The sequence below is a fragment of the Melopsittacus undulatus genome, chromosome Z, assembly GCF_012275295.1.
Source record: "Melopsittacus undulatus isolate bMelUnd1 chromosome Z, bMelUnd1.mat.Z, whole genome shotgun sequence".
Classification (NCBI taxonomy): Eukaryota; Metazoa; Chordata; class Aves; order Psittaciformes; family Psittaculidae; genus Melopsittacus; species Melopsittacus undulatus.
Window position 1 is genome coordinate 85182159 of NC_047557.1, and position 23898 is coordinate 85206056.

Here is a 23898-nt window from a genome sequence, read left to right on the forward strand (position 1 = left end):
TGCCTGGAGGTGGCCAAGTGGGTGGAACCTGCGTGTGGATCTTCCCCATGCTCCTGGGTGGGGTTTTCCCTTGGATCTGGGGCCATCACTAAGCCTTGGTTCTGAAACTGTACTTAACTAATGAGGAGATACTTCTTTTGTAAGAGTGCTCAGTGTCAGGTTAATCCAGTACTTCTGTTCCAATTTTTGTAGCTTTCTCTGTAGATTATTCTGTGAAGTGTGAGTTCATCTGGTGAAGATAGGTTTACACAAAACTGGAGAGAGCTTCACCCCTGAGGAGTTGTTTGTGCTTTGCTGAGATATGGGGAACTTATAGTGGGAGGGCCGAGGTAGAAGCACAGTTCTATTGCAGGCTGACCCCTCCCTGCAACGAGTTTCTAGTAAAAACAAATAGAAATAATTTTTAATGTTTTTTCTTTGTTTATTTGTTTGTTTGTTTTTTGACAAGGCCTTGCTGTTGTGCCACATCTTGAGGAGGATACTGGGCTCACCAGGTTCTGTTAACCACTGAGCAGTGCTGTGCTTCCATGACCTTTATATCAGCAGATGTGCAGTTGGTGCGCAGGAATTATTTGGCTGCCAAGCTGAAGGGTTTTAATTTAATACCACCTTAGGTATAGTTTGTAATTTCTGTTCTGTGGCAGTGAGTGACAGTTATATTCCATTAACTACTCTGTTGCCATAATTTCGAGGTTCTATTTTTTTTTTTTAAATAGCCTGGTGCTTTCAAATAAGGCAATAATGCCTTATTTTCCAAGAATTATCACAACTTATGTGTTTTATTTAACATGGCTGTTAGAACTGCTTCCTTATTTACTTTCATTTGTAATTTACAAAAATCTAGTTGCGTTTGTTGTACATTAGAAACACAGAGAGCTCGTAACTTACTGCAAAACCAGAAAATACTTAAGGCAAGTTCCAAGGCCCACCAAATCAGTTGTCCTTTGAGCCTCTTTATTAATGTCTGAGTAAAGAAGGGGCGGAGCTTGACTGCCCCTCAAAATCCTGACTGAATTAGCTCCCTTTTGCATCTGTAGAACTGAGAGAAGAACAGGACCTGCTGGGAAGCTTGCTGAGGACCCTTCTGCTGGTGTCCTTCAGGTAACTAGGGTTTTTCGCTGGTGTTGTCTTGGTGCTTCAGGCAGTGCTGATGCTGTGGGGGGCACTGCAGAGGAGCTGCTGCAGCAATGGGCTGTCTGTAGCCAGTGTGGGGAAGCTGAGACCACTTGTGCTTTCACACACAAGTAGCACTGATCTATAATAAATCTTATAAAATCAATAAAAATATGGAAAGTATATAATTTTTAAAGAAAAAAAACAAGACATGGCCATTAAGGGCACAGCCATTCTAATACCTGTTGAAACTGCTTGAAACTGCAATTAAAAACATTCTAACAATAAATCTACTTTCTGCCTCATTTAATGCTTTTAACTTTCTTGAAAGTTCAAGCTGGTATCCAAAAAATGTGCCAGGACTTTCACAATGTATTTTATAGACTCATAAATAAATATGGCAATTAATCTAAGCTGTATTGCTTTCATATTTGGTGACAATTTATTATGACACTCACTCGTTCAGTGCACAAGAACTCTAATGCACTTAAAATCAGATTTCAAACCAAACGTTTTATGGGAAAATACAGTATTGATCATCCATTTAAAGATACCATGTGATGATTCATAACCTGCTATAAAAAGGATCTTATGAGGACATTCAGAATGAGTTTTGTAGACCATTCTTGCCACAAAATCCAACATACAAGATCTATAATTCTTAGTGATGTTTTATATTTCTGTTTGTTTTTTTTTCACCTATAACATTGTTGTGGCTTATGATGAATAGCAGCTTTAAAAAAAAAAGTTTTGTTTATCTAAACTAAGATTAAATAAATAGAGAGTAATTTACTAAACATATACTATCACTTTCTGTCCATTTACACAATTTCATGCACAAAATTTGTTCCTTTCAATGATAATGTCCACAATTTTGGGTATGTTAATTGTGCTGTTTGTTCAATACACATCTGCTACTGTGTCCTTTAATAAAATGTGACCTGGGGGTCGTACGGCCTTACATGCTGCTTGTGGCTGGTTTTGTCATATACCCTCTGTTGCACATCTAAAAGATACATCCTAAAAATGGAAGCTCCTAGGATAATTTGTTTGAACTTTAGATGTGGTGCAGGAGAGAAGGGAATTGTGGCACACTGTACACTGCATATGGGTTCACATCCCGGCTGCATAGCACGGGCTTCTCCAGTCCTTCACCATCAGCCTGCAGACACTTTTCAGTGGTTATACTGCTTTGGTTTCCCTTGTGTGTGGGTCAGTGCTCAGAGCCCAACTGCTGATGAGTGTGAGTTCCATGCAGAGGGAGGAGGAGGATAGAAATGCAAGAGTTTTTTTCTGCTCCATAAATTAAAAGTGCTCGCATTTGTGGACTTGACTGAGGCTCTGTGCTGCAGTGGTGTGAGCAGAGTAGCCCCTGGCTGTGTCCCAGCCCATGAACCCTGACCTGGGACAGATGTCCTGCAAGTGCCTGGGGTTTTGCAGCCATTGAAAATAGCCAACTGCTCTTCTCATTCACAGAGAGTCTTGATATAATGATGTTTTCCTGTTTGAACAGCCCATAGCCATTGCCAGCTTAGTTATTTTCTGGATGTTTTTCCATAATACCATAGGTTTTGGGTGGTGACACCAATGCTTGGAGAGACAACAGAAGGAAATAAGTAGTGAAGGCTAAAGCACTTGGTTAAAAAAGAGTCTCATTTATAAATCAATTTTAATAACATATTTAAAAGCTCTCACATTTGTCTTTAATGTGTTTCCATTTCCCCCTTAGTCATTAATATTTAAAATATTTTTCTTTACTTTTTTTTTGTACTGTGTCCTTTCTATCCTTTCTGTGTTTAATCTGAAAACAATGAGTTTTTGAGAAATGCACAATCCATGAGAAATTCGCATAATTTGATACAAGAAAACCTTCAATCCCAAGAAAGAAACTTCAGATGAGTTGAATAATTATTTAAAAGTTATTCCAAACAGTTTAATTCATGAAAGGGTATATGTTTTCACTGATTCACTTTCAAAATGAGAAGGCACCATTATTTCTACTAGGAAGTAATAATCAGCAATGAACTTCGAATAAAACCCAAACACCTGTGGATAACATTTTTCATCAACCCTGCTGTGGAGGCAGCTTCATTCCATGGGTGATTTAGGGGAATGAGATTTTCTGGAAGCACACTGAATTTGTATGCTGGGGCCTGTTTTACTTTTGGAAACGGGATTTGGCCTCCACCTTTCAGATGGAGAAGAAAAAGAGGGGCCCTAAGGGAGAGGGTCAGTAACTGGTCTCTCAAATGAGGTTGAGTAAAAACCTCAGATGTGTGCTTTGGAGGATTCATCACATTTTATAAACAATGTGAATTTTATAAACATGTTAAAATGAAGCTGTGAGGAGGGTGATCACAGCCACAGGTGGGTCTAGGAACCAGCCCATCTCCCTTGTGTCTGTGGGACAATGTGCAAGGTGAGTAAGACACGTGCTGCTGTCTTTCAGCTGCACTCATGCAGGGTCTGGGGGTGCTCTGGGAAAGGCAGTGCTTGCCAGGGGTCTTCCTGGGCATTGGGGTAAAGGAGCAGGCAAAGGGGCTGCAAAGGTGGGAGATGGTTTCCCAAGTCTGCAGAATAGCTCAGTAGCAGAGGTTGGAGTTACCTCCCCCCTTGGTCAAGGCATGCAGCTGCATGTAACTGGAGTGGCATATCGCCTTGGAAGAGATACGGGAGCTAAATTTAATGTGTTGTAAATTCCCTAGGGACAGTGGGGAAACCTCCAGAAAGTAATTAATTTCTATATCATGGGGAGGCTCTGTGGGCAATGAAATGACATGCTTTATTGTGGAACAGAGTAATGACTGCTCATCAGAGATCCTTGAAAGGATTTTAGAGACTTAACAGTATCAGTTTGATTTTGTTTTAATTCTAAGTTTATTACTTTAGTCATTAATTCACTGTGCTTAGGAAGAGTTTATCCTCTCCTTAGCTTGTTCTGGGTTTTATGCTTTTATATGTATACACACAGATATTATTCTCAGTCCCTTATTCATCTATGAATTCTTCTAGATTTGTAAATGGGCAATGAAGCAAAGAATACTAAAATGTAACAAAGATGGAATGATGATCTCAAACGTTTATTATTTTCACAGAAGAGTTTAATATGAAGATGTTGTCTGATGTTTTAATACTTACTAGGGAAGTGTTATAGCTACCATGGATATTTTGCGTATTTCTTTTTGTCTTCTCACCTCTGTAAAATACATAAATTTTTTTTTGGTGGATGGGTTTAGCACCAGAGATCTGTACTGGTGGTAGTGGTGGAGGAGATGTGTATATATTTCACTGGCTATTGCTGAGAGTGAAAAAAGAGTCAGTTGTACCAACTGCTGTTTCAGTGAGTGGTTGGTCTGCCTTGTGGTGGGGCGACGCTGGGGGGTGCTGCTTCTCCCAGGTTTCAACTGCACGTTTCAGCACAGGCTCCCGCAAGGCCAAACCCTACATGATGGGCAGAGGCTGGTTCCTCTACTCAGTTTGTTCCTCATGCATCACCTCCCAGTGCCTCTTCGATTATGCAGAGCTAGAAAAAGCCTGATTAGATGTGAGGTGGGCAGTCATAGCACTGGAATAGCCTTCTGCAAGGTCCTTGCCCAGCTCTCTTGTGCTCCTTGTCATGTTCTGTGCAGTTTTACTGTGCAAAATCACTCAACAAAAATGATGCCCCATTGATTGGTTTACCCATACTGTTATGTTGAGCCTAAATATTTTCTTGACCTCCTTCTGTCACTTTTAGCCTGGTGTGTGTGTGTGTCTCTCTGGAACAAGGTCACTCACTAGTCTGTGGGCTGAGGGCAGGGTAGCACCATGGCTGCAGTGGCCTTCGTTTGTCACCTCTGTGCATTTGGTTTGATGGTGTGTGCCAAATATATCCTGGGCACCACCAAATAAAGTTGAACATGTACCATGATGAGACTATTGTTTTATTTAATAAATATTAAATTAATACTCTTATGAATTACAAAATGTCACACACAGACTGTATGCTAGAAGTCTCTTTAGTATTAATAGACATATCTGCAGAAGCAGTATCCAAAGCTAGTAAAAAACATACTGTCTGTAGACATAGCCAGTGAACCCCACTGGGAGTGGTTCAAACTGGTGTGGGAAGAATGTCCTTACTGTGTGAAAAGATGGGGCTTATGGGATTTTTTTTTAAGGTAACTTCCTTTTAGTTTGCTCTTGTACTCCTTTTTGTGCTGTTAATTTGCCTTTTATTTGTTCTTCCAGTCTACTCAGTGAAGTATAGTGATGAAGCAGAGCTGTGTTATTGAAGCTTAGAGAATGAGGGGTAACAGTGAGGGCTATCTGGCGGATCTTTGACATCAAAGGCAGAAAACCCCCAGTATTCTTTCTAAGTCAGATTTGGTCATTACTTGTTACCCTAGTGTGTTCTGAAGCCCTGGCAGTGGAAATCTGTGCTGTGTGGAAGGCTGTATGCTCCTGTGTGGTGAGTAGCTGAGTCCCAGGGCAGCAGAGCCGATAATGTTTGCATCAGTGAGAGACAGTGTTAGGTCAATTTAAAACCAGAGCCTTAAAGTCAGTGTAATTATGCAAATGCTGCCCTTGCTATTAACACTTTTGCCCTGAACGCTTTATCGTGTATTTTACAAATGAAGTTACTGTCACATTTCATTATGCTGTTTACTGACCCAGTGCTTTGGGGATGCTGCTCTTGCTCTTGGGTACCCACTGCTGCTGCCGCTGTGATGTGTGTGTGCTCTCCCACAGCTCAGAACAGACCCATCTCTGCTGGTGTCCAATGTGCTGCCTTTGAGGAGCTCAGTTAGTGCTCAATACAAGTTGTCGCTGCCCCAAACATTTTTCTTCAGTGTTTTGCAACCAATGTTACCTGGAGTTCTCACCAGGCTCCAGCCAACCTAGTGTCTTTTCAGTTTTAAAAAAATAAATCCTACATTTAATTATTAAACCAGAAAACAAGGTGTTTTGGGAAAGGTAGAGGGAAGCAGAGCAGGTGACTGAGATTCGTGGGTTTAGCATTAGCCAAAAAGCTGTTTGTGTTAATTGAAAGCTTTACCATTAACTTAGTGGTGGACTGTGTAGCTATTAAACGGAGCTGGTAAATCCCCCTGGGTTTTCATATAGTGTGGTGGAATAACTCTCTTGGAGAAAGACCAACCAAAGAAAGGCCCAAACTTCAGTCCTTACATGATGAGAATTATTAATATTTTACAAAAAGAAAAATACCTGACAGCAACCTTTGTGTGTTTTAAGGTTGTGTAAAATATTTTTTTTAGACCCAGAAATTAAGATCTGGGAGCTCTTTTTAATTTCATGCCCCCCATAGTCTTGCAGGCTTCTCTCTCTTCTCATGACAGCCACAGACACTGGATTTGGAGCATGCCACAGTGCAGCAAAGGGTGTCCAGCTCCCTGCAGTGTCTTTGGACAACTCAGACTCAAGTTTTGCTAGTTTAGGATTTTTTCTAGAGAACCTTTCCTCAGGTAGGTGATGGTAAATATTTGAGGTGAGCACACAGGGAGGCTGGCTTCTGCCTTCCAAGGGCCAGCTCTCATTGCTGCCTACCTGGGTCTGAGCCATGTGTTGCTTACAGTGATCTGCTTTCCTCTGGTTTGGGCTTTTGATGTTCTTTTTAGTTTACTTGGTGGAATTGAACCTCTTAGAGGCTTTCTGCTGACATTGATAGTGTTGTAAGGAGGGTAAAGCTCCAAGTCTCATTCATATGCAAGTTTGGCACAACAGAATCTTGACTGTGACTGCAGTGCCTTCACTGGGGCTGTTTTTAGAGATCTTTTCCGCTTAAAGGGACCCTAGTTCAACTAATGCAATTTTCATTTTAAACTCTTGTAAACCCTTTGTCTGTGTACTCAACATCAGTCTGGCTTGGGTTTGCTTGTTCTCAGACTGTAACAAGAGCTAATCAGTTTAAATGCATCTGCAGTTGGGTTTTGCATCAATTCAATGAGGTCAATTTGAAATTGATTTCCTAAAGCTATTGCAGGCCTTCCCATATTGACAGGTCAAAGAATTATTGACCACCAACTCAGTAACAATCCTGTTTGCAGTATCTTCATCACTACGTCAGTGTCTGAGCACTTCAGAAGCCCCTCTTTGAGTTCATAAATCAGAAGGGAGAAATAAATAAAAGCAGAGAGTGATGTGAGTAGCAGTTCCTTTCATGAATCCGGGCTGTTGCTGAAATCACATCAAGCTGCTGGTAGATAAATATTTTTCTGGAGTCAAGAACAGAGAAGCATGTGACATTTCAATTACCACTGTTCATATTTAAATGTAAATAAGTGGCTTCTTTATAATTCAACAAACCTTATAATTACGATCTTATGATATTTTCATAGCACTTGCAGCAACATATGGCACTTCAATAAGCAAACAAAGCAAGAAACAGAATTAAGAATTTCTGTGATGTTTGTTTGTGTATTTGTGGCTCTGTTATAACCCTTTTGTTTTAAATACCTCATTTCTTAATTTAGCAGTTTATATAATTGGAATGAATTTACACAGAACAAAACTGAGCCTTGTGGTTAGGTTACTGCTTATGTCCTTAATCTGATGTAGGAGTTTTCTGCTGGGGAAAAAAAACACAACTCCAAGCAGCTCAACAGCGGTAAAATGCATTGCCAAAGCTAAATGATCATTAAGGACTGCATGGGTCACTGCCTTATTAGTGTAAATTATTTTAGCTCCTGCAAATCCTTCTGTTCAGAGCACCGTGCTGATAGAGTTTCAGACTACGGTCTGTGCAAAGGCTATAAAATATTGATTTGACTTGTAACATTTCTTGATATCTACTACTCAATTCACAAGACCTGTACAATATCAAGGCTTGAACTGGAAGGGACACTCGGGCCCTGACCTGATCCAGTTAACTGCCTCTTAACTGAATTTTATAATAATATTCAGGGAGGCACATATCAGCTCCTAGTTTTACTGCTCGATATGGAAAGTGCAGTATTATTTTATACCAAAAGATTTTGTTTATAATCTCCTTCCTCAGCCTTTGACCCCCATTCTGCTTTATATACAAGTTATTGTTTGCAATATACAGACAAGGGAAATGAAGTTGGAAATTCCTTTGGCAGCAGCCCTGTTGCAGTGTGTGTCTGTACAGCACCATGCTTTTTTCCCCTCCATCCCAGGGAGGCATCGTGCAGTCCACTGTAGGTTACCATCACTTGGAAGCATCTAGGAGTTTGTGCTGAGTTTTTTCCCTGTGCTGCTGTATGAGGCCTTTCTTTTAGAGGGGGAATGCCAAGGCCAGCTGGAGTGCAGTGGAAAATGAGGTGGCACTGAAAAAACATCCTCCAGTTTGCAGGGGTGGGTGATGCTCTTTGGCAAGGGAAAAGCAGCAGTAAGGGGTTGCTCTGTGCTGAAGTGTCCATAGTGGATCTTGGGAAAAACAGGTGCTAGCTTTTGCAACTTTGTTGCTGTAGGAAAGCTGTCCTGCCCTGGTGCTGCCTCTCATAAAGAAATCACATTTTCTTTACGTTTCTTCTTATTGCAAAACATCAAGGCTGGAGGTTTATGTGCTCCCTTGGTGAGTGACAGTCACTAGAGTGGGGTTTCAGGCTGGTGAGCTACTGAAGGAGGCTTTTTTTTATGACCACAGAAGTACTCCTAAAATTTTGGGGGTTTCTTAACTTTTATGCCCAATTTGTTTGCTGATGAGTGAAGAAAGGGTAATTCAGCTGAGTTATGATTAAATTAATAAAAAGACAGGGACAAAATCAAATTGTACCGTAAAAGGCTATGCAACTACAATGAGACTTATACCACACAGTCTAAATGATTGGGATGGTATAATAAAATATTCACAGAGTCTCTTGATGTACATGCTCTATAATATACATTTTGAAACAGTTTTGGGTGTTATTGGCTGAAAGCAATTTATCATTCAGAGTGAATTTTGGATTAGCTAGGCTCTTGCTCAGCTTATTCCTTTTATACTCTGTTTTATAATATACAATCATAGCATAGTTTGGGCTGGAAGGGACCTTCAAAGGTCATCTAATCCAACCCCATATCCTCCAGAACTGAGTCGATATTGCTATCTGAAACTCTAAAGCAAATTCTTGTGTGCATGGCTCTTGATATTTTTGGGAGGGATGAGAGCTGAGGCTTTGAGTGGGCCATTCCCTGCAAAGCACAGCACTGTTATTCTGAAGTTGCTGCTGTTTGTGTCAAGGCAGGTGTTCTACACCATATATGAAGTGTAGCGTAAATAATTTAACTAGCCTTTGAACATGGAAATAGCAACATGATAAAGCAGCAAAACATAACAGGTTTCCAGCCAAACACATCACTGACTAGTTAGCCTTGCTAAAACAAATGTGTTGTTTTTTTTTTTTCTCTCAAGTGAAACTGATTTAGATGCAAGGAAAAGGCTGCAGAAACCTGTGTTTGCAAGCTAGCAGCACCCTGGCTATTTGCCATTGCAATAACTGCCCCCCAACAGCTGAGCTGGGAGTGTGCACTTGGGGAAAGAAAGAAGGAGGGTGAAAGTGAGTGCAGTTGCATACACGGTGAGCGAAGAATTACTGGCATCCGTGGCAATGGCCCTGTTTGAGGTGTGATGTTACGGCATGGTGATGGCACCAATCAGGGCTCTTGCAAGATCCCAACTCAGATTTTCACCTGGAATCATCCCACAGACCTTTAGGCACTCCAGATCTACCCATCTGCATGCAAAACATAATATTTTTCCCCCCTCAAATACCAAAGTAACTTTATATCTCTGCCAAGTAATACTGCTCCAGATGAATGAGTTGTGTTTGTGCTGCTGGCTCTCTGGAATCTGTATGTTCACTTCCAACAGCTTTTAGACAGTCAAATTTTAAAAGCTACAGTGCTGTCGCACCAAGGATTTTCTTAAATGAAGATCTAATTTCTGAATAAACCTACAGGACTGGCACTTGTGTGAGTTCCTGGCTGCCTTGTGGGAAGGCAGATAGCAGCAGGCCCATGGAAATGCTGAACTCCTTTCCTGATGCAGAAAAGCCAGGAGCAGCCCTCGATGAGCACTGCTCTATTGAATATCTCTTGGTTGAGTTGTTGCAAGCTTGCCTTGTGTATTATCCTAAAAAAGCCTTAGGCACAAGATTATCTCTTCTTGCACATCTTATTTTAGGCATCAGCAGCAGTGTGTACAGAAGGCAAATTTACTATTGAAGCTATCAATAAAACATAGTTTGTCTGTTAAATTAGTAATCGTGAAAAAGCTCCCAAGGTTTTTATCCTCTCTTTTTCTTTTTTTTTTTTTTTTATTTTTAATTATTACAAAGCCAAGTTTAAATCTTGCCTTAGGTGGAAATGTGCTCTCCTAACACTGCTGATGCTTGAGGATCTGCAGGGTAACTGGAGGCTTTATTGTTGTCCAGTGAAATCAAGGGAGGTCTCAACTAAAACCTAATAATGATTATTAAGTTAAATAATGGTTTCAAGTAGTATTTTGAGCTTGATCAATCACAGATGCCTTTCCTGGTGGGGGGACAGTTTTCAGCCAGCTGAGGAGTGGTGATTGTAGGGAGTTCAGGAGTGGGAAGTGATGATGTTTTCATCCTTCTTGTTTACTGTTGTGATGACAGAACTGGGAGCAGCCTTCTGCTATTCTATCTTATGCAGATCTGTGATGAAGGCTGAGACTCCTTCATTATAAAGCTTATTTTCACTGTGATTCCTGCTCTCTTTCTCTGGAGGGGGGAAAAAAGTCATGATACCTTTCCTTTTGAATCAGTATCTTCTGGGACATTGGGTAAAATTGGGGAGAGATTTGAAAATGATCCTGTAAATATGTTGACTTTTTTTTTTTTCCTGTTTGAAATTTATTTTAATACTTTTGGGGTTATTTTTAACTCCTGGAAGCTTGGTCTAGAAACTTGATTTGTTTTATTTGGCTGGACTTACTGAACATAAAGATGTCTGGGTGTATTTTGGAGGGAAATATGAGGATTAGAGACCTGCTTTGGTGCATAAAAATAATTGTTTATAATTTAAATGGTTAGAAATGGAAATAGAGTTGTTTCTGGCTCTGTTTGCTGGAGCCAAATGAGCTGAGGGAGAAGGAAGTATCCAGGAGAAGCACCTGGGAAGGGAAATGAGGCATGGAAGGTCTGTAGAGGAGGTGGTTCAGGAATGGCATCATTGAAATATGGACAAGTTGGAAGCTTTCAGGTGGGCATGTCACTCTCTCCTTCATGTATGCACTGTTTGATCACACTTTCTTAGAACTACTGGATATGAAGCACAGCAAAAACAAATGGTACAACAGTGAGTAGATCTGCTCAGCTTGCACCATCCCACCTTGGGCCTGGTTCAAAAACGAGGGTCTTGGAATCCCTTTGCAGCCACTGACATCCTGGGACTGGACTAAAGCTCAGTGGCAGGTTTGCACAGTGTACTCCAAACTGATACAAGAATGGTGTTTGTGGTGGGATGAGTGGTTGGTGCCTGACATCACTGACATACAGCATGAACCCCAGCTGGGGACGTGGTTGTTTTGGAATACACTGGATATCTTTTTCTTAGCTTCCTGCAGGTAGACTATTATAAGCCTTTGAGGAAATGATTACTTCTCATCAACAGGTGGTTTTGGATGACTGGAGGAGTACAAGTACTTTATTCCATGACAATTCCAGGTCTAATCATATTTACATCTTGGGTAGCAGGCATATTTATTTGTTGCAGGTGCATCTTTTCCACATTTTCTCCTCTGTAGTACAACGTATTGGAAACACAGAGAAAGAATGACTCCACTGGACCAGGTATTAGGGATATCTTTAACTCTTCATGCGGCCATAAGTCCTAGAAGAGGGTAATGGAGTTTAAAGTTAGGATGTGAGGCAAGTGGATGTTGGAGCCACTGAAGAGTGCTCCAGATGTAGACGCAGAGTAACCCCAAGGAAACAGTTGATCCTTCAATTTGGCAGCTCCCTGGTGCCGGTGGCAAGTGGTGATAGGTTCAGACAGACCCTGGCTTGTTGGCTGCAGTTTGCAGCAGCTTTTAGTGGGCACGAGGGCAATGGTAACAAGCAGCTGAACCTCACCAGGTACTCAGGAGGAGGTATTTTACCTTTTCCTTGCCCAAGATTGTGTTGGTATAACTAGTCCTGCAGGACTTGGGCGTATTTTGTTGACTTTCCTACTACAGAGGAAACTTCAGGCATCATACTGATTTGGCCCAAGATATTATATGGGCATTTGCCAGCAAAGATGTACAGAAATACTAGTGCTCTGTTTTAATACAAACTCAGATGCTTACTGATCATCATTGACTATTTAAATTGACCAATCTACCTCATCCTGGCTGGAGATCAAGGGATCAGTGCTTAATTTTATTCCTTGAATAAAGATTTTTATATATACATATCTCCACATGGAAATATCAGAACATGAAAGGTTAAATCAATATGGAGTTTTACATTGCTTAAAGGGCATTTGCATCAAAGCAGCCATGAATGCAATTCACTTGTTTAATGAATTTTTTATGCTTATTTAATGAATTTCACAAAGGTGTTTTTCATAAAATGGATAAGGACTTCCCGTTTTATGAAATAATAAAAATGGAACTGAAGTTATGAAATGAGCAATCTCATTAGTTAGGCATGATATATTCATATGAAAGTGTACATGTTTCTGAATTATTGCAAGCAGCTCTGTTGCTCAAACTGTAACTTGTTATAATAGTATTGCAAATATGCCTTTAGTTAAGATACCTGAAAATGACAGAATTAGATTTTGATTGCTAAAAATTATTTAATTAATACTTATTTTATTTAGCATACTGTGGATGCGTCCTTTCTTTCAAAAGTGTATTCCTGTATTCTTCATTGGTAGATGGTGAAATACAGTGACATTCCCAGCCCCTTTTTGCTAGAGTTCTAGCTTAATTTTGTGTTTGCAGAGCTTTACTCTGTGTTTTATTATCCTGATGAACAGAGGGAAATGTTATGATGGCTCGCAGCAGTAAGAACATGCCTTATTTTGCATCTTGGTGCTTCTGTAATCTAATGTGCTTTTGGAGTTGTATCATCTTGTGAAAAAGTTCTCCCAGCTTGATGGCGCTTCAGGAATGAGAGGAGACTGTGTGAGCATCTCTTAGCTAACTAACTTGTCTGCGTGACTATATGTCACAGTGTTGCTTGCTGTATATAGTCATCCTGTCGTATTGTGTGCTTGAAAGCTGCTGGCCTAATTTTTAGCACATGGTGTTACCTTTGAGTTTGGTGGAGTTGCCTATGGGCACCAAAATACAGGCCTGGGCCAAGGTGCTGCTGTGTGCTGACTGATCCCTGTTGATGTCTGTGTCTCAGGACATGCTGGCCATCTGAGTCCCACCACATCAGTTAGGAAATGTACCCCAGTTTCATTCACCATGGATATTGGCATCATGCTAGGGTTATGCATGATACCTGAGTGTGTAAGCTCCATCCTTTCCTTCTCTCCCTTCAGCTTTGTGGCCAAACATTTCCCTTTCCTTTCTGATATTTTGGAATTGCTTAGGAGTGCCCTATCTAAACAACCATTATACATGCCATAACTGACTACACACAGTGAAGCAGCTCCAGGTGGAGTGAGGGAATCTCACTGCCCAACCCTGGCGACTCACAGCCCCCATGCTCTGTCAAGGCAGTGGGCAAAAATATTGCAGTAATAAGAGATAAAGCAGGACTTTGAAGTGATCTTGTTTTATTAGACATCCACTGTGCTAAACCCGTGAGTCATCTTGTTAAATATATGCATTGAGACACAACAAGGCAGGGCAACATGTAGGATAAAGTTCTATCATCAGTGGTTATTAGAGGAAAAGGAGGAACACAAGGCCTTTTCATCCATGAAGTGTCATTGTCCCGCTCTCTCGCACACTTTTAAGCCTTCTTGTGATTGTGCAATTAGCCAAACGAGATTTTTAAAGAAAACCCAAGCAACATTTATATCTGCCTGTGCTCTGTCACCTTGTCAGGGTGTCAGAATGCAGGTGGAGCGGGTGCTGCACCTGTGCCATGCTGGGCAGAGCTGGCCTTGCCTGATGGTGCAGGAGAGGGGCTGCCTCCACTGACAGAGGCCCTGCTGAGCACACCCCTGAGCTAGGAACGTTGTGCTGCCATGTCTGCACTACTGGCGTGCCTTGGTAGGCCTGAATTCGGGATGATTTTGCACAATGGGATTTGTCTCTATTATGCGTTGGGCATGGAAATATTGACATATTTATTCTTAGGAATCAGATTCTATGTGATACATGTTTTGCACTTTTAAGACTTTAAAGAATGGGTTTGGGCTCTGTGTGTTCACACACAGACAGTGTCCCTCCACAGGGAGGGTAATCCAGCATCTAGCTGTGGAGGCTGCTGGGCCACCTGGAGTGTGGAGGGCCCTCTCCCCTCTCTTTCCTGGGCTGGGCCCTCTCATCGCTATGCAGACTCTGTGCCCTTGCAAGCTAGAGAAGAACCAGTGTTTTGCATGTGAAGACCAAAGCATTTTACAAAAGCAGCAGAAGTGTGGTATGGTTAGGCGATTTTCATTTGTACCACAAGGCAAATCTGTCCTTGAGCCAGGCTTGATATCAAGGACTAGTGAAAGGTGTTCCTACCCATGGAAAGGAGTTGGAACCAGGTGATCTTCAAGGTCCCTTCCAACCCAAATCACTCTGAGATGACTCCTGAGGCCATGGCAGCAGCTTGCCCAATGCTCTGGTTTTCAAGGTGAGGCCCAGGAACCTGTCTGGAGCTCAGCCAGCTTAATTACAGTGCACCTATTGTGGGCAACAGTACCTGAGAGTTTCATAGCATCGCACCAGATTTAATAACTAGCTGGTATTTAATTTGTGGTGTGAAATAACATCTCTTATTATATCTAACATAAATATTTACTTGAGAGATTCGACTAAAAAAAACATTTGCTTGCGTTCAAAGCCTATCAATTTCTCATCTGTGACTGACAAAGAAGGCTTTGAGTGCTTAAATTCATTTCTAGAATTTAAATTACAATTTTCAACACTAAAGCTTCTGTGATTCCAGACACTTTTCCTTTCCTTTTATTGTGTTTGACAGCAACTAGGCTCTCAAGGTAAGTGGTGGAGTGTAGTCCTATGTAAATGTAAAACATAAAATGAAAACTGGGGGGAAGAAAAACATTTAAGGTAGGAAATTAGAACAGTTATTGAGTTCCACACTATGGTTAATGAGTGTGCAGAAAGAAAACATCTTCTTGGCCTAGTGAGCTGGAGCATTACAACTGTTGCAACACTTCTTCTGTTTTTAGAAGGAAATAAGTAATAACCCCAACACATGGGAAGTCTTCAGTTTGCATTTTTCAATGCCTCAGGGGAGTGCAGTGTTTCTGGTTTAGAATCTGTTAAAATTTTCTTTAAAAGGCAGGTTTTGTTCTGAAACCAAAACAAAAATTAACATATTAAGCATATCTGTAGGTCAGGAGTGTATGGGAGAGGGCTTTGCTGCTTCATCAGGACATGGTTGTTTCAGACTGCTCAGCTGAGGTTATAGGCTGTGGAGGAAAGACTGAAAATTACTGTCCCTTACTGAAACTGATTCAGTGTATTTAGGGTTTATGCTGTGTTGCCCTGGGTATAATTAAAAGCAGGCTGTAATCACACAGGAGCGGAAGCGGCTGTACATAGGTTCTCAGTTTTGGGTGCTTTGCTGTCCTGCTGGGAAGGGGAGGTGGAAATGGGATGGTGCTGCTGGTGAACCTTTGCACTGTTCATGGGCTGCAGCCAGAAGTTGTGAATGTTACTCCTCCACCCCAGAGCAGAGGAGAAGATGCTTCTAAAGATTGTTAGGGATGTAGCATACCATCCCATTGAAAGTCCTTTTTTATTGTGGTGCTCATAAGCTTATACTATCCTCACTATTAGGCTTTAACTGGTCTTCTACTTGTTTGCAGTAAAATATCTTAGCTAAACCGTCATGTGCTGAACTGAGTCCTGAGATAAATTAGCTGATTCAGTTCTTCAGGTATATAGCACAATGCGTGAACATATCTGAAATCTCTGGGAAGACATCCATGTGGTTACTGCCAAAGTAAGGCCATTTGCCCTGCATGAATGTTGCTTCTTCCCTGGGTGAATTACCTGTATGGGGTACTCTGCTAACAGCTATACATCTTCTAGTATCTCACCAAAGATCTTACGAGGTACAGTATATAATTTTGCACACTGCTGCTCTGTGTGGTTTTGTGATATTCTTGCACACTTCATCTGTTATTTAAAAATCCCCTTCATGCAAAGGTTGAAGTGTTTTTGTCTTCTGATTCCAAGCAAGCTGTTGAAAGGTGTGAACAAGCTGATCAATATTTTACCTTTTCCAGGCTAATAACTTCATTATTATTGATACAGTGTGGCTGACTTCCTTCGGTATGACAAATAACCCAAACAAAAGTAATGGGATACTTTTTAATGACGCTTTCATTGGGAAATATCTTGGGACCTCACTTATATATCTTGGAATATATATGAATATATATATATCTATATCTGTGGAAATATCTTGGGATCCTCATTTCTCTTTAGGCCAGAAAATTCATTCAGATCCCAGAGCTAAAGGGCTGTCACCTTAATGTTCTGCAGAACAGCCAACTTATGCCCACCTGACATCAACCCCCTGCCCCCTCCATCCACAACCTGCTTTTGCAAAGTTTCCCACTTGGAGCTGGAGCAGCAAGGCTTTGCTTCATGATGCCCTGCATGCCTGGGAGCAATTGTGTTTGTGCCCTGCCACTTGCCACCTTTCACGTTTTAAAAGCTGCTCTGGTGTTTGTACTACCTTTTTAGTTTCCCAGAGATGTGGAACTTAAAATTAAATGGTTCAAATCTGGATCAAGATTAAATAATTTGGGTCAGGGCATAGTCTCAGATGCCCTCCAGGAAACACAGTCAGTGGTTAACATAATCGACTCCCGTCATTCCACCAAGTTCAGCTGAAACTGCATTTATCCAGTAGAAGAAAAGTTGAAGCTTAATGGCAAGCATCCTGACTTTTTTTTAAACTATGACTGAGAATAGTTTTGACTGGTATTCAGAGCAAAACCCAGAAGCAGTGCCAGGGCATTGGTTAGTGTTGGTGCTCAGGAGCTGGGTTCTGGTGCTTCCTGTGTTGTGATGCTTCCTGCTTAGTATCATGTAACAATTAAGGGTGATTCTTTGGCTTAGAGTAGCTCAGAAATTATACTGTTGGTTTAAAAAGAAGTACAAAGGCAAGTTTGCCAAGCAAAATGGAGATTGAACAGAACGAAAAACTTTACTGGTTGTCAATGAAGTTTGATTTTTATTTTTGTATGTATGCATAATACATACATACACTTAATGCCCCTGAGCTTGCAGCCTAGAAAGGACTGGGATCTGGAAAGATTTGTCCTCTATAGAACTCAGTGGCCCAATGGAGCTCCAGCCAGTGGTGTTGCAGGGGAACCTGGGCAGGCACCGTGTGAACCGGCAGCTTTTTACCTGATGTTGCCATTTCATTTGGTCGACTTCAGAAGCCTTAAGACACACCTGGGGGAAGCTCTTCCTTGCCTAATGTCTCTGCATGCACCTTATGAAAGAAGTTACTGGGAAGAGGCATAAATCGACTTGTTTTGTGAGGCTGGGGTGTTGCAGGCTTAGGACGTGATGGTGATGCTGGCAGTCACTGCTTTCTGCCTCCTCCAGAGCCACTGTGCCTCTGCAGCCCTGATTGCCCCTTTCTGAGAGGCATTTTTGAGCAGTTCTTCTACTTGTAATGAGTAGTCTCCTGGTTGCATCCAGTGCCTACTGAAGTAAGAGAGACCGATGGGGCCCCAAATGTCAAGCTCTTAGGGCTGCTAGGGATTTCTCTGCTTGGGAGAGAGGCCAAGTGTTTGCAACTTCAGAATGTAAAATGTAAAAGCACTTGGTTGTCACATGCCATTAGCTGTTTAAAGCATGACATCTCAGGAAATGCTTCATCGTAATCCTCCAACTGAAGAAATCTGAAGTGAACTTCAAACTGTTTGCTCAGTTCGGGCATCATGTTACAGGGTCAGATTGTGAACTCAGAGTTGTACCTACTCTCAAATTGGTTTAAACTGCAGTCAAACAGTTCAAGTCCCAAAAAATCAACTTTCACGTTTTCTTTATTCTATATTTACAAGTAAAACCCAGGAGCAATGCCTACATGACATGACAGTGCTTGTCCAGATACCCTTCTGCAGCTGTTTTCGCTGAGACCCCTTTTGCTCAGCAGCACTGTTAGTTTAGCTTTTATCATCTGCTTGAGCTTGCTTTCCTCTTCCTGCAGCCAGATGAGTAATGGCAAAAGCTGCATTGAAAGTATAGATGTTGGCTGCCTGGGCTATTACTGCTGTAGCTTGTTGTATTTCACCCCCTCTAAAAAGCCTCTTGGATCTGTGATGCTACATAAAGCAGAAAGCGATTCGGATATGTTTGGTTTTGTTTCTCAGTAGTATTTTGGTCATCTTGCTGTTAAGTGGTCCAGCAGCAGATGTGTATGGTATGTAAGGACTGGCAATCATGGCTAGCCAAGACAGCCAGTGAAAACAGCTTTGTAGTCATCCTGATAGGAAACTGTTCCACTAACAAGAGTATGAAAACAGAAATTACATAGTGTTGTGTGGATCAAAGTTTATTCCACTGTGGTGCTCAAAGGTTCTATTAAGCTGTCAGTTTGGTCTGCTTTGTCCTTGATGCTGCTTCGCCAAAATTTAACATGGTTTCGGTTCTCAAAGCCAAACCCTTCCAAACTGACCTCTGTCTCCACCCAGGTTAATGCCCTTCAGAAAGATTTTTGTTATTTCAAGATGTCAGGATTGTCTCTCTGGTCAGAATTCCTTCTTTATTATCTTTTTTTTTTTTTTTTTAACATCATGGTCCGTTTTCATCCCGCCTAATTCTAGGTGGCTGATATGCTTGACTTCTGATAAATAGAGGGGTGTGTGGCTGGTGGGCTGATAGCTGTGCAGTGTGTTAGCTGTCCCTAATGTTATTCAAATTAAATCCAGGGTAGAGTGACAGTCTTTATGTAGATGAATTCATATGAATCCTTGTGAAGAAAGCACAGATTCTAGTGGAACTGATAGTGAATTGAATGCTGGTAGTAACAAGAAATGTGTGATACTGGGGATAGACAGGGATAGACTTGTCTTTGAAGGGTCTTTACAGTTGAGTATTGCTTTTAATTTTTATTAAATCTTTTGCTATTACTTGTTTTGATAAAGGGAAAATTTATTTCCATTAAAAGAATGTCACTGGAGTATTTTTTTCTTCATTTCCAGGTTATTCTTCTTGAATCATTTCAGAATACCATTACCGATATTTACTTGTTAGATTGCTTTCTGTACTGTACTGAGCAGTTGTGACCTTCTCTTTCTTTGGAGTACTCTGGTCCTGCTGTGGGTGTGAAAGAGGCTCCCATGCAATCAGGCTTCTTACCAGCTAGTGCAGATCCTGCTGGTTGTGCTGTGGCTATTACCATCCTGTTTCTCCTTTGCTAGTGCCATAGTGCTAGTCCTGCTAGGGCTGAGCTTCCTGTAATCCATCTTCACAAGATGAAGGTCCCCTTAGAAAAGGGGAAGAGGAAGACTGTCACATCTTACACCACCAGTAAAAGCACTAAGTGATGTGTAATGGATGTGACTGTGTGAATAATCTGCTTTTGCTTGTTTTCATACTTGAGACTGAGGGATGAGCAAAGGGATAAAGGGAACTATGAGTTGTTAAGAGGTTTGCTTTAAATTTGTCAATCTCTTGTACAACATCTGCATGTTGTTTCGCTTCCTTCCCTGCCACTTTAGAGAGTGCCGGATCAGTGAGGAACAGATAGCTCAGTTCATAAAGCAATGCTTCTGTAAACTATACACAGTTGGGGAATGTGCTTCTGGTGGATTTGTTCCATGAAATCCAGGGGAAGGATTCATGAGTACATGAAATAACAGCCTAATCAAAGAAATAAACAAGAACAAGTCTGTAATCTTCATAAAATTGGAGGAAAAAAGTGCTTCTGATGGACTTGCTCCTACTGTTTTCTTTGTAGCTGTTTCCAGAGCTCAGACCATCTGTTCCTTGTTGTAGGTTGTTAAGTGAAATGTGCTGCCAATACAAATAGCTCTGCTTGATGTTTGTTTGCATAAATTGTTTTGAAAGCTTCATGACGAATTTTAAGGATTACTTACATGGGTAGGACTTTGTGGAGGAGGAAATATAAATTTGATGATGCATATTGGAATCCATTAATTTGTTTGGAATTTATGATAAAAGTGAACATCCTGTGCATTTGTTGAAGGGCAGAGGAGGGAAACAATTTCATCTTGAGCCCAAAGGTTATGGTGACTATATGATAAGTTGGCCACATTGCAGTAAGTGTGATCAATCTGCCTTCATATCTTCTAAGCATTGCTGCCTTTACTTACCCAACCAAACTCTATTTAGTATATTCAACTCAAAATTTCAGTGCACTGAAATCTGTTTGTGCTTTTTCTGCCTTAGGTGTCTTAGAATCATTTTTTTCAACCTATTGGGGGGTACTGGACAGTTGTGTGGGATCAGCAACCTGGAAATAAGTGGCAGAAATAAGTGAGGTAGGTGGAGGGGAGTTATACTTGACTGCTGTTGATATGATGTGGTGTACTGTGGCTTGGAATCAGCAGCAATGTTGTGCCGTGTATGCTATGGCATACAGGATGATAATTCCTACTCCCCAAAACTGGTCATCTGGAGGCTGAAAGAAGATAGTGGAGGAAATGTGCATACAAAGGAGAGAGAAAGGATTTTATCTAGCCATCTAAGTCAGTGACAGAGCTTGTGTAGCCAGACTTCCTCAATCCTGGCCTTGTATATGCAACAGTGCTACTTGATAGAAATGTTTGCAAGCAGTGGGCTTGCAGCAGGTTATAAAGAAACAGCTTTTTCCTTGTAGCTGTGTACCTCCTCATAGCAGAGGTTTAATTCTGATTAGCCTTACTGCCTGTCAAGTTTGGCTAGTCGAAAATCAAATGGCTACCTTTCTTCCCATTAGACCTTTGAATCTGGGTTTTGAGTGACTGGGCAGACAGATGTTCCTCTTGTCTCTATGAAACTGTACATTAAAACCACAAGCACACATCCACACACACATGCTCCTTTGCTGCTCATCACAGCTTCGCAGCAGTAATTCTCTGGTTTTAAGTGAATTGACCTGGCTGCTTTCATCTTCAGGTAATGCAGCCCCAGTTTATAATTCAGACCAGGAGCTTATGGAGATTTAGAAAGAGTCCCAGAGCTTTGCTTTACTGTGCCAGTTAAAGCATTTATACTGATGACAGTTAAATTGTTGAGGGCTCTGTTATTCATTTACATCACAGACACTAAGGTCCTCTGACGACCTACTGCAAATGTAAGCCAGATGTACCTAAACATATCTATTGTACATTTTACTTCATTTCAAACACTTCTCCTGACTTTCAACTCAAACCTTCTGTCTGTCTTGTCATGCTACAGTATTTAATGATATTTTATTGCATTAGTTCACAAAACCCTTGAGTTTTTCAGTTGTCCTAAGCTAATGGACTGGATCTGTACCCATTTGCTAATACAAGATCTTTTTTAGTAGGTAGCAGAGCTATTAAACATAAATCAAGGTTTCCGATAAAGTATTTGGTTTCTGCTGTATCTTACAAAAGGATAGTCTGCAGTTTTACCTGATTATTATATCTTACAAGCTATAGTTAAAGCTTGTTTGGGGATTTACTGCATTCCATACCCAGTAATTTCATACAAATCCATAATGGTTATTTAGTATGTTCCTTTCATTTAGCTCATAAAAGAAACCACATAGTTTGCTAGCTGTAGAAATGAAGGCCATCCCTGTTATTTCTTTTGAACGGATGCAGTAAGAACAAAAGCATTTCTTCATTACTTAACCTGTGTATTAAAAATGAGGCAGTAAAGAGAGATCCTGCCTTAATAAGACAGAACTAAGTTGGCTTGCTACAGGGAGAAAAGCAACACTTCATTGCAGCACAAAGATCTTTATGTATTCTTTTGGAAAACAAGTTCAAATATGATAACCTAACCTTTGTGGAGATTTTGAATCTTACTGTCATACCTTGAGGACTGAAGAGGTGATGTCTATTCAACTTTGGAGCAGGAACTCTTCCTTTTGGAAGAAAAAGGTTGATTATTTGGCATGTTCCCTGGTCCCAGCTGTGGAAAGCACTTGAGCACAAGCTTGGCTTTTGGTACATCCTTCCAAAGTGTATCTGCTCCCTACTGCTATTTTAAGTACATGCTCAAGTCCTGAAACAAATGTGATAGGGGTTAGGATGTCTTGAAGTATTGAGCTTGGTAGGAAAGCACTGAAAGATAAGATTCAGAGCATGTGCTTTCTCGGAGTGGGAGGCAAAGGCTGTAACTGCACTCTTATTTTGCATTATAGCAAGCTAAGAAACATGCACCACAACTTGATCTCATTTTTAACTGTGTAAAGCTGGAGGATCTCTACAACAACCTTTTGGAGTTGGTTTAGAATTACACATTGTGAAACAGAGCACAGCATGGCTTTTTTCTTGGCCAGAAGGTAAAGTTGATTGGAGCTGGTCAGGAACTTCTGATGAAAGATTTTCTTTGGAAATGCTGATGCAGTGAAACAAAGTTCTAATGAAAATAGATCTGTCTGAGAGTGTCCTGAGTCTAAGATAAAGGAGTGAGCAAGATGGGGCTGTTCACCCAAAATAGCCTCAAGGACATTGCCTGGTATATGGGAGTTTCAGGCTCAATTTCCCTCTGTGGGACTTGAAAAATCTAGTCTCTCATGGTGTCAGGCTTGTGGTTAGCCTTGCAGTTATAGTGAGGTGAATGTGTCCCATTTGGGACAGAAGGGTGAAATAGTTTGAAGATTTGTACTGCAACGCAATGCAGATAGAAAACCAGCTTAGAAACCTCAAACATTTCCTTGTGAAACAGTGTTCTTGTTGGTAGCTTGTAGAACAACTGGTTTTTCTTTCTTCAGGCTTATAGTTTACCCTGGTTTTGAGGTGGTGTTACCAGGCACTGTAATCCTTGTAGTCATCTGTTGTTGCAGTATCAATTACGTTCTGAAACAATGCAGTGTGTTAAAATGAGATCTCCAGAGAGTTGATATATGGTGCTATTGCAAAGGAGCGAGAAGACACTCATACTTTTATCTAGGTTTAATGACCCTGTTTTGCAGATCAAGTTTGGCCTGATGTTTTATTTGGAGAGATTTTTTTTAGGTAAGCTTGCAATTGCATTTCTGTGGTGGTTAGAATCAGGTTTGTGATGTCAGATGCCTTTATATGAAGTGATAACACTAGAGTGACCTTACAGAGACTCTGTTTCTCTAAAGAAAAACAATGTTAATTGTTAACTGTACACTATCATTTGAAATACATTGCTGTCTAAACAAATGGGACATGTCATCCTGTGTCACTGAAAAAACAGAACCAAGCACAGTATATTTGTTGATCAGGGAACACAAGAAGGTTTTCATTCAACATTTCCTTCACTTAAAAAAAAAAACAACAAAACAACCCAAACCACCACATCTAAGCTTCACAAGTAAACCACTATAAATAACACTGCTAGAAACGTGATTATCTGAATGAGAATTTAGACACCATGTCTGATTACAGCTCAAGGTCATTCTGGCTGGTACTGCAGCATGCCACGGTCTGCGTGGTGAGGCTTGGAGTTTGTCTGTAATTCCAGGCATCTCCTACAGGTCTTAGTCTGCTGGGGCGAGATGCTGATTTGGGGGCCATCGCGTGGGCTCTGGGGATGACCCCAGCTCTCCACTGGATGTC